Raw genomic sequence first — 13,041 nt, forward strand, 5'->3', positions numbered from 1 at the left:
GATTAAGTATATAATGTAGTTTAATGCGAAAATGATATTATAATTGCCAGACAGCGGTAATTACACCATTTTAAAGACCTTGAGACGACATATCAATAGCAGTATAGTTTTCTAAATTGTTATATGACACCAATATTATACATTGTCTCAATATGTTTACGCTTTAAGCGGAAATACATGAAATTGAAAATGTTATGAAATATAAATGAGTGCAGTTATACGAGCAGAGAGTTATTATTAAAGTGCAATATCAGTTGATCAAGAGACACATACAGGAGCGTAAACGCATCGGTAAGTCTGTTTCATAAATAATAATTTTTATACGTTTGAAGGAATTCAAATATATTTTCAACATATTTTGTCTTTACGACTTTTCAATATAAATAAATGGTTGTTTACCTGTTGTTGTAAAATTAAAAATGTTTATACCGCGTTCGGAATCCAATTTGGATTTCAGCAATTTTCCTCTAAATATATTTTGCAACATTGACTTTTTTAAGTTGTCAATTAAAAAAGGCAGATGCAGTTTAAATGTCCAGCTTCCCAAACTGAAGAAAAATCCCTGCTTCAGTTTGGAACATTTGGAAACGTTCTAATACTATGAGAACTAAAACACAATTTTCTATGATAAACCTTCGAATGCCGAAATATTAAAAACGAGAAAACATCAACGTAATTGATGTATACACCATAGTGAACTGCTAAGTGAATCTAAAATGAAGTTTTAAAGACGACTGATAGTAACAGACAAAAGTGTATTTCAAAAATCTTAATAATTCGATGGCAGGTTATGTTAAACTGATAAACGCTATGAACGACCTATTAACAATTTCAACCTCATACAGACATTCGTTCAATTATCAGATATGTTAATTAGTTTATCAACACTGGCTTTGTAGAATCATTCTTAGCATTAAACGAAATACATTTTTATTCAGTTCCTTTCGAAGTCCAGTTAAATCTTAATATACGATCAAAGCCCTGAAAGGACTGATAGCAAGTGCTTATTGAATGATATTTCAACCGATAAACCTGAAGAATCCACATGGGCCGGTTCACTAGACAATGCTACATGCGAAATATCTATGCTCTGTGCATTGTGGTTCAAGACAAGAAGATTTTTAAAGATTTTCCCTATACAACTCTATGTAAAATACCCCAGGTCGGAGCCAATTTCAACCCTAACCCTAAACCCTAACCCTTACCCTGGAGTGGAGTGATTCCGGATATTTCAAATGTGAATATAAAGTTCATAATTATTCTAGAATACGTTGCTGCTTGTTTTTGTTTCTGTTGTTTAAAACAGCAGTCCTCAGGTGCCCACACACTCACACAATACCAAGATTATAAAGATAAATATGGGACTAATTTTTACACGTCTGGAATATTTGTGTGATGCGGTCACATAGAAATAGAAGGAAAACTCAAACGACGCAAGGTTGAAACATTGTAGCTGATTTAGAACTATAGCGCTAAAAAGCATTTTTAAATCCATGAAACTTATAATTTAAGGTCTGGCCTGTTAAATCATTCTTAAAAGTTTGTCATTATTCGTATCAAGTCTTATTATGACTACAGAAATATAAAAATGTATAACTTTGTTTTTTTTCTTATAGCGTATACTGCAATAATAAAAGATTTATGTATAAACATATGGCAGCAAAATATCAAACTCATGAAATATGATTAAACATAACATACCGTCATAATATGTGCAGCCTGTTACAAGACGGAAATACGATGAATTTTTAAAAAAAAATGATATTCTAAAAGTATACCGGGTATTTCTTGCAATTTAAACAAAATTCTTAGCATTAGCTAAGCATAATCTGTTATCAATCACACGTTCTAGAATTTTACTGGTGGCGTAATTCAGTACTGGAATGTATATACAAGGACACATCTTATGGTGTAACTAAATTCACAAGCTGCTGTAGGCAATAACCTGTTATGTTTCCGTATTCACAAGAAAATGATAAAAAAAAAATCAGTGACGTTCAATCTTTGGTAACATGTAATTTTCCTTAAGTTCTATGATTTTGCTGAGTGACATGTGCCCAATTGATACCTTAGTACATCTGCACTTGCTTGTACAATATCTGCATATGAGCTACTTACTGTCTTATAGATTGTATACGTTCTTTTTTTGTACATATAGATATTAATATTACGCCTATACCTTCTTCACTTTGTTTAAAATGTGATAATAATAATAATAATATGATTATATTGTTGACCTTGAATAACATACATCAGTAAGTATACTTATAATTTGTCAACTGACAGTTTATAAATATTTGTACTCATATTATTGTCTCATCCATGTGCAATATACAATTACAGATGACATATAAAATATTGTGCATAGTCATTCACATTTGAATACAAAGAATCAACCTTACATAATTGTTAATATTCTTAAACTGGTTAATAAATGTGATATTTGTTTTAGACCCCTAGGGTTTGGATTGTATAGTGAATGTTAAATGGTATTCTGTTAGGGAATATGTTGTTATTGAAGAATCTGAATGATACCCATCTGGCATCATTGAGAAATTAAGATGGCGTCCAAGATGGCCGCCAAAATCAGAAAAAAAATATATCAGTGGCGCAATAAATGAGTTACAAATTGCTATTTGCGGATTGATTGTACTTTAAATGGTTCAAACATATTTATATTATCTTTATTGATTGATTTTATCAATCTAAGATGGCATCCAGGATGACTGGAATTCAAAATGGCGGCTAAAATGGCCGCAACAATAGCCTTATTATATTAACAAATCAACTAAGGTAATCAAATTTGTTGATATTAGTGTTGCAATATTTAATAACTACTCAAATAAAACTACAATTTTAATCACTTGACTATTTAGTTGATCGAAAATGGCTTCCAAGATGGCCGCCAAACTTGAAAGAAGTTGGAAACAATGCTGAATATTGGTCTTATTTCATTGGTCTGTTAGTATATATAAAGTAAATCATCAAGAACAATCATTCTAAATACATGTTTTTATTTATATTTGTCTATTTTACAAAGTACATGTTGTACAATATGGCTTCTATTATTAAGTAACATTAAAAGCAAAATCAAAGAGCGTGTTTGTATTCATAAAGGTATGTTAAAATGCGAATTGCAATGAAAACGCCAGAATAATAATGTGAAGTTCTTTTTACCTAACTACCTAACGCACGTTCTTTGTTTGTTTATTGTTTCATTGATCAGCATTGTCCTATTGACATGTTCAAAATATCGTACATGGAATAAAATAAAAAAATGGAAAACCACAGGTCGCCCAACACGAAATAAATGAAAATGTTGCAGGCTCGGTTTGATTGAGTCTGTTCATGAGCGGTAGTGGAAATGCAAGCTACCGTCCACGCCCTCACCAATTTTGGTCTATGGCATCTTTTGTCAAATATATTCCAATGGGTTGGATTGGTCCATTTAAAATGACGTCAGAGCTAGAAATAGACAAACCTTTAAACAACTTCTTCTCAGGGATTCACTTTATAGATCTTCTCTTAACTTTGTAAATCCTAGCACCCTTGTTATGACAGATCTCAAATTTGTTCAAATGATTCTGCTTGGCTGCTTTTAGAGGCCCCCAGATTACAAAATAGACTTCATGAATTACTTGCAAGATAGTCACCAAACTTGCTTTGTAACACCTTGTTTAATGCTGTCTAAATTATTTTGTCAAATTGTTCCACTTAACCCTGTTTAGCGTCGCCAGAGCTAAAAATAGAAAAAAAAACTTCTAGAAGACTTTCTCTCATGGACCATTTGATGGACCTTCAAACTTGGTCTGTAGCATCCTTGTTTTATCTTTACTAGTTTATTGAGTTTTAGGAACCACCAGAACTAAAAATAGAAAATTCTTAAAATAGCTTCTCATTAACAACTTTGTGGATGTGCTCCAAACTTGGTATGTAGCATCCTTGGATGGACGTCTTTCAGTCAGCAGATAACTGTTTATTAATAAAAATTTCAAATGCACCATGATGCATATAATCATATGCATATATGTAAATGTAGTATCTAATGTATGTTGTATGTTAATATCATATCTTAAATGAGAAAACAAATGCATTTAACATGTGCATACTGAATATTTCAAATACTGTAAGAATTATTTAAAAAAAAACATACAACCATTTAATCATGTCAAACAATTCTAACTAAAAACTTCTTTAACCCTTATCATTCTTGACAGAAATGATTCTGTCTTTGCGACCAATGTAGATCTTGATCAGCGTGTACATCCGTGCAGTCTGGTCAAGATCTGCACTGTCCGCCATTCAGTCAGTATTTGTTTTTTTATTTAAAGCACCCTTTTTAACAGTTAATGGTAGTGTCCGAACTGAAAGATGGACAAGTTCATTACATAAATTTAGCAGGGTAAGTGTTAAACAATTGTTAGGTATATAAACATAACAATTCATTAACATAACTGTTAATTTGTTAATCTGTGTTTGTTTTGATATTTGTTTTCTGACATACTGCAGTCTAGTTTTCTGACGTACTGCAGTCTAGTTTTCTGACGTACTGCAGTCTAGTTTTCTGACATACTGCAGTCTAGTTTTCTGACGTACTGCAGTCTAGTTTTCTGACATACTGCAGTCTAGTTTTCTGACGTACTGCAGTCTAGTTTTCTGACATACTGCAGTCTAGTTTTCTGACATACTGCAGTCTAGTTTTTAAGTGTATACGTATGCATTACTGTCACATTTCTGACATTAATTATCGCAACTTTGCACGGATGTTGTCTAATATTTACGCATTTTAAATTTGCCGGATATAATCTTTATGATTTCTTATTATAATGTAATGATGATAAAAATGACTCAACTTGACAGAAAATTGATGATAAATATTTTGAAACTCAAAACACACAAAAACGTACATCATTATCTAAAAAACATAAACAATATCGTTACGCTCCCCATATACTACTGCACGAGAAATATATCAATCTCATAGTACTATTATACTTTCTCTAACATAGAATTGTGACGTCCTGACGTTGTACGGGATTGAACATTATACAATTATTGACTCTTAAGCTGTTTTATTATATGGGTTCAGGTTTATGAATAAATAACAAACATTTGTTGCTTGAATGTACAATAACTATGTGAAACTTCCATTCTATTTTTAAAAAGTCAATTTTAATAGGGAAAACCCACTAACCATTAAACAAGAAATATATTTTGAAAGATGATGAGCGGTTTCGGCCAATGAAATTTAGGTTATTTTTAGAACATATAATAAAAGTGTATGCAATAATCTACTTAATAACCAGACTGCTCACAATGAACAGTCTGTCATACAGTGATAAACACTGCGTACTTGTTCAGTCATCAGGAAAAGGTCTCCTTCATCGAATGTTCCGGTGCTTTCACAACACTCTCCAGAGGTGTGCCGACTGAGGTGACCAGTCTCAGCCCTGAACCAGGTACTCTTCCACTGTTCTTCTCTCTGCCACCATAGCCAGTTTGAGGCCTCTTCTGCCTTTTTTGTTACTGTGAATATCAGGGTTATTCTCTTGGCACCGTTTATCCCCAGGTTGCCAAGGGCCTGTCATAATGACTGGGCGGCGAATCCTCTGCACCCTACCTCCAAGGCATATTGTCTTGCTTTCCATCCCTTCTGCCTTCACTCATCCACAAGTGTCTGGTACTTGGACAGTTTCTTCTCATGGGCATCGCCCATTCCTGTTTTCCACGACAAAGTCAACTCCACAATCGCAACTTGTCTTGTTGTTTTAGACCACAAGACAATGTCCGCTCGCTGAGATGTTGATACAATCTCAGGTGGAAATTGCATCTTCTCCTTTAGGTCCGCCTTCATTTCCCAGTTATTGGTTGTGCCTATGAAGCCTGTCACCTTCGGCTTCGCTTTTGTTGAGTTGGCTTCCCCACTGCTAACAAAACTGATGGACTCCTGCTTCTGGCTGCTTCCCCGTTTCATTCTGCGGTGAATGTCTAATGTAGCTGCCAGCTCTGACAGGACCCGATCATGCCGCCATGTGTATCTGCCCTCTGTCAGCGCTGTGTTGCATGCCGTCAGCACGTGCTCTAGGTTTGCAGGTTTCCCACAAAGTTTGCAGTTTTGGGTCTTCTCGTAGTCCCCATATCTTCAAATTTGTGGGAGACGGGAGAACGTCATAAACTGCTCTCATCAGGAAGCTCAAGGAGCCTAAATTCTGCTGTTTGGGCCTTCCACTTCCTGCCTGTTCTTACAGTGATTCCTGCCTTGCTGACTTTCTCAACTGAGCTGTCTCTGAGAGTCATTACTTGTCTGGCCTTTGTGACCTTGAACTCTTTTGTGTCAGATGTCAGTACGCCGTGTTGATAGCACCAGGTCTTGTATTTCCCAGGCAGACTGTTCTTGTCTATAGCTCTCATCCATTCTACAGCCTGAGCTTTCATCTCCTTCACACTATCCCTGTCATTTAGTGTGTCCCTAAACCACTTTCCTAAACTCTTCACTGGCTTTTCCGTTATGTCCTCCTAGTTTGAACCTGAATCTGTCCTGAATATTTCCTTTTTTCAATACCATTGATCTCGACTTTGCTGGTTTGAACTTCATTCTGGCCCACTCAACTACACGTAGATCTAGTTCACCAAGATCTTCTAGCATCCACCTCCCTTCTGGGACTGACTGCTGTAATTCTCATGTCATCCATAAACGCTCTTGTTGGTGGCTGTCTTACAACTGTTGACAGGACAGGACCACGGCTTATCTCCTCGGCTGACTTAACCAGTAGGTACCTGGCTGCCGAAAACAGAACAACTGATATTTTGCATCCTATCACAATGCCGACTTCCAGTCTTTGCCGGCTCATTATGTAGTCATCCACTGTGAAACGCATTTGGAAATTGTCGAAGTAGTGCTGCAACATCTTCCTGAACTTCTCTTGAACATGGTAACGCTCCAGGGTGAGGTCCACCAGCTGAAGGGGTATGCTGTCATAGGCATTGGCTAAATCTAACCATATCACAGTCAGATCTACTTTGCTTCTTGAATGATATTTGTTAAGACACTTGTATGCTCTAGACAGTCATCTCTCCATCATATACCTTACCAATCTTCTTGCCATTTCTGCTAGGCAGACCTAACCCTCAGCATTCAGAAGCGATACTGTTCTGAACTGATCCAATCTGATTGAGTCCTTCTTCTCTAGGACTGGACAGTCTCCCTGATATCCGGTCACCTTGAATCTTTTTCATGAAGCCATATTGGTTTGAGATGAACTTGGCTCTTTTCTAGCCCGGTCTCGTTTATCTGTCCAGCGGTTTCCTGCTCTTCGCAGTAATGGCAGTCTTTCACTAGACTTTTCTTCTCCTCTGCACTAGACTTTAATAATTGTTTCCTCAGCTGCCGTAACTGTACTGTTATGCCGGCGATTCTCTTGGTGCGTCTTTTTGACTCTTGTCCTATTGTGCCTTGGTTGCCTTGTCTACTTCTCTTTCTTTTCTCTTCTCCTCCAAACCGATCTAACCCCATCCTATACACAATTTTGATCATATCCTCTATCTTCCTGTCCACTTTTCCTGCTAGGACTACCTCTAAAGTGGAATGTAGATCATCACCCAGCTTCTTCCACACACTACTGCTGCTGTAGGGCCATTTCACTCTTGGCTTGACTGCTTTCCTTGTCACCACCATTCACCATCCCTTGTCTTAGGCTCTTGCGACTGGCTAAAGTGCAACAAGTCTTCTATCAAAGTTCCATCACTACTTTCGCTGTCCGCTCCTCCATCCTCTGCAACTTGGAGGTTTTGAACTCCATGGTGTGTTTCCTGGTTCGTCTCCTCCCCCGTCTCACCAGGTTGCCCTGAGCGTTGTGATAGTCTCAGGATAGGCGGACAGCCCGTCTTGCCTTGATGAATCTTTAGGCCTCTTGCGTTTTTGAATTGCTTGCCACAACTGCAGACCCTGTTCAAATCGATATTCAGTCTCGGTGTCCGTAAGTCTAGCGTTGTCGATTCCATTGTTCGGCTATTTTGTCGATCATCCTCCCCCGCTCTCGCACGACCTTGGGAGTATCTTGTCACATATCTGTCTATAGCAGAATAGAGGTTTCTCCCTCACGGCAGATGTACAAAAGACGTGCTAAGCCTCCTGCACACCTGAAAGCCGGTCTTTCCCGGCTGTCAACGGTCACCAGCCTGCTTGTCAACTAGTCTTTCATGGTAGCCACTGCGTCTCCAGATATTCAGTCTTTATACAGTGATAAACACTGCGTACTGGTTCAGTCATCAGGAGAAGGTCTCCACCATCGAATGTTTCGGCGCTTTCCACTACACTCTCCAGAGGTGCGCCGACTGAGGTGATCAGCCTCAGCCAAGAACCAGCTACTCTTCCACTGTTCTTTTCTCTTCCTCCATAGCCAGTTTGAGGTCTCTTCAGCCTTCTTTGCTACTGTAGATATCAGGTTCTTCTCTTGGCACCGTTTATACCTAGGTTGCCAAGGGCCTGTCATAACGACTGGGCGGCGAATCCTCTGCACCTCTCCTCCACGGCATATTGTCTGACTTTCCATCCCTTTTGCTAACATACGACATTTTGTCGTATTTCATACTGTTTAATATTTAAATCACGTATGCATAGAAGCATGATGAACCATTATAGCCAAAACTTTATAAATAATATATTTATGATGTAGAGAATATAGCTGCAAAGTAGGCTTGTTCCTGTGAGTTGACTATGCATATTAACAAATTTTATGACTAGAAATATTTATAAATGAGGACGCTTTAGTCTTCCGCCTACATGAACTTCGTGCAAATCATTCTGATAATACTGGCATAAGACAGCTATTTTACAAGATGACAGGTAGACAATTTAGGCCCTCACTGAATTAATGTTTATTCACAACTTCACCGGCAATCTCTTTTCACATAGAATAGTAACTATCTTAGAATAGTAACTATCTTACACTGTAGAAACAAAGTGTGGTCTAAACTCGCCTTAATACAATAAAATGTGTATACTGCTACATTAATTTAATAATATGTTTAGACATTGAACACATTGTCTTGGCCTTTTATATGTGCCTGCCAGTTTGTAACTACATACTTGTATTTCCCTTATTTATTTTTTCATGCAAATCGTGTATAATTACCATCATGGAAATACAAAAATACAATTATTTTGTGGCACGTCTTTAAGCAGTAGCTGCGTCTTCTACATAGTTTGTGGTTCATGGATCTGTTTAGTCTGGCTATGGAATAGAGAATAATTGTAAATTTGTTTAATCATTTCTCTTATATATCCAGAGGTTTGAGAAGAAAAGGGACATGATAATACAAAATTTGAATAGCATTGAATAATTCACACTCATATAGATAATGAAATTCATCACTTAATCTATTGTACGGACATTGTTCACTCAAAATTAAATTTTACTTCACACGAAGCCGCGAACTTCCTCTGTGATTATTCTGAATAATCGACTGATGTATATATACTACTGTACTACTTTGCATTTGCTGGTATTATGTGTGACTTTCTTAATAATAGTTCATAGACTTGCAACTATATTCTCTTTTAGCATAATTATGAAAACTAGAAATTGAGATCTTCCAACATAAATTTAATTTCACATTATGTGACTTTAGCCGCAAAGACTTTGCAATAAAACTCAGCAGGTTTGGAGATAAAAATCGAAATTAAGTTGAGACGTTCGTCTGTTTGATAAAACAAAGAAAGTAAAGATCAAAATGAAAACAACATTCTAGGAACACCGTCCCATTTGACTGAAACGGGGCAAAAGTTAATTATTAAAACTGTATTATTATATGAATGTGTAGTGTCAGATAACGCTTGAGAACACTTTTAGTTAATTATGATAGAAGTGTTGGAAAAAGATCTAAAAGGCAAGCAATAACGAGTGTTGTAACTGTTTTCGTGATGAGCCTGCCAATCGAATATTAACATATAATGACCATATTATTCCTGAACTATGCATTCGCTATAGAGACAATGTATTATGTTTTTAATATTTAAAACAGTAGTGGCCGCGTGGAAAATGGCATTGACTTAGAACTATTTGCCTCCCTCCCCCACTTGTTTTCTTGGCCTAAAATAATGCTGGAAGTAATACTTAACTTGTGTTTGTGTGACTTAAAAGCATTGTACGGTAACTGCAACGGTAGCCGTGTGTTTGGATCTGTACAATATGGCCGCTCAAAACAAAATTCAATTGATGAGTATGTAAGTGTTTGAAGATAATTCATAAGTCTTTTTAAAAATTGTCTTACTAAACTCTGTTCAGTAACCCTGGTAATGTCCGAAGAAGTAAACGCCACACTAGCAATTCGATCGGAATGGTATTTGCTTTAATATGTCTTCTAAACTAACAGATGTTGTTCAATTTCGTGACAGGTATTCAAATATTTCGTTTTTTATTGTTATTAAAATCAATTTTTTTTCACTTAATGGGTTTAAATTCACTATCAATAAATGATAATCTCTGGAATAAGTATGCATCAACTGTGATACGTACAAAATACTAGAAACATGTAACGGTTTAGATAACAAGTATACACCGATCTTGATAAACTTAAGTCTCTTTGGTTGTTTGCGGTTTGGACTTGCGTTTCTTACTGATAATGTTTGTGTACAACTTATGTTTTCACAGTTTGCATTGGAAACATAATTGGTTAGTGGTATATGTTCAAATATATCTTCCAACAAACGAAGCATGGTCATCAATCACTTGTTGTTAGATTTTTATAAATGTATATACTTGTAAAATGGAGATAATGCTTTCAAAGAAACACTCATTTGTTGATCAATATGAATAGTTAATTTTATAGTGTATTTAATCAAACCGATGTTACTACTGCCAGTTTGGAAGACAGTCTTTTTCATGATTGTTTGAAATGGTTACAAGATGAACTGGAAATTGTGTTGAAATTGAAAATTCTTTAGTTCAAAAGTTCCATGAGGCCAGATTTAGTTTAATACACAGTGACGCACACCTCGCACGTCATATTTGCGTTAGCACTTGCCCAAGAAACATTCTCAGTTGAATGATATCTGTAAAGGGGATATTTCTAAGTCTGCTAGTAATACGTTAAGCGATAAGTAGAATATTTAGTGGTTGCTTCACAGGGCTAACAGACGACTAGTTAACCTCATCATCTCTCCATATGTTCTACAAGTCTTCTACTTCTAAGTAGACATTTTTGCCAATGACAGTTCCAAAGCGATGCCCAACTGATCTTTACGGTAAGTTTTGTGTATACGAAGACTGTTAAAATTGACGTAGACTTTTGCTGTCAATAGCCGCATATTGTGTAAAGAGAGACGTGAAATATATCATTGTAATTCGCAATCTTTCTCTTATTTGGTCATATATTTTTGTAATATTATTTTTTCGGACGGGTGAGGCGGATGTAAACAACATTTAATCTATGCGAGTATTAGTGTTTATATTGCATGTTATGTCGTCATCGATTTGCGTAGATAATTAGCCAGTTGTTTAGTTACAGCAACTGAATTTTATAAACTAATGAAGCAGACGTCACAACAGTGTTCGCTCATCAGTGTCTTGGTCTTCAAGTGGTACAAACGATTCGCAAAAGGTCGAGTCTTGCTTGAAGACAGTGGAGGTGGATGGAGGAAACAAAGAATCTGTGTTTCAACATTAATGTCGATGTATGACGTCTTGGATAAAGACCAAGTACCTCACGCTGAGCATCCTGTCTGAGATGCTTGGCATAAGTGTTCATACTTTTTTAGTATTCTAACCAAACAACTTATTATGGCTTAGATATTGTTCATCAAAATTAATAAAAGAAATTTGCAAATATTGATTAATGCGAACTTACTGAAAACATCTCGATGAAGGCGCGACGCCATTAAACATCTTTACAGTGAAGTTAGTAGAAAGATTGCGAATTACGATGGCATGTTTGTTATTTTGCTTCATTTAAGTATATCAAAGCTAGAGAAAAAGTCTACGTTATTTTTGAATAGCCCTCGTACACATCCATACATATACTGTTTTAAAGGAACCGTGTTGTGAGAATATGGGTTTTCCTTCTGGATATTTTCCTGTAATTTTTTCACTTCTCAAGCGTAGCAGTGAATTTTTTTTTAATCTAAAACACAAGTATGAGAGGACGTCCAAGTAAAGCAATGGTTAACACCATTCAACATTTGTGGAAGTTCAAACGCACCAGCCTAGTACACTACCGTATGATAGGGTGGACGAATCATGATATTATTAATTATGCCTGATGGCTAGTTTACCTTGTGATAAGGCCCTATTTAAAAAAAACCTTTGCTGTCTCCCGATCCTACATTTCGAGGGAATTTTTTGAATAACTATTCACCTGCTTGTTTAATTATGTACTGATTTATGTTATAAAGTATCTCGCCCACCCCGTTGAAAACGGCAATTATCAAATTTAAAAGAGGACAACAAAACTCGGCTATTAAAATGCCTTGTCAGTAAAGAAAGCTAAAGACATTCATCAGTGACATGAAATATTTTGCTTAAACTTATGTTTAAACCATTGAACTTTTCCCTACTATAATACCAACTGAGATACCTGCTAACATACAAAATCTTAACCAAGAATTGCATATTCAAAATAGGGGCATAACTTTTTGCAAAACTAAACAGAATCATTGAACATATGCAAAGTCGAACCATCACAGTGAACAAGTATCTAAAGTTGTAAAGTTTCACTTCATTCTTAAATGTGTTCAGTGAAACAAACATACACATTTACTGCTCAAAGTTCCTTAAACACAACTGAAAAATGAGGTAGACAAACGAACTTTGACATTTTTTTAGATCAAATCATCCTAAAGATAAAAGACTGGCTTGTGTGTGATCGAACCCATGGTTTTAAAATTGATTGACTTTAAGTTAGATAATCTAAACCAATTAGGCACTCAAACGTACTCACATCACATGTTTTAAAAGTAGTTTTGACTTATCTATCAAGATACATTCTAGCATAAAACTGCTGTTATTGTCACATTTCGGGGGTGTTTTGACAGGAGAGAAAACA

The sequence above is a fragment of the Mercenaria mercenaria genome, chromosome 17 (genome assembly GCF_021730395.1).
Source record: "Mercenaria mercenaria strain notata chromosome 17, MADL_Memer_1, whole genome shotgun sequence".
Taxonomy (NCBI): Eukaryota; Metazoa; Mollusca; class Bivalvia; order Venerida; family Veneridae; genus Mercenaria; species Mercenaria mercenaria.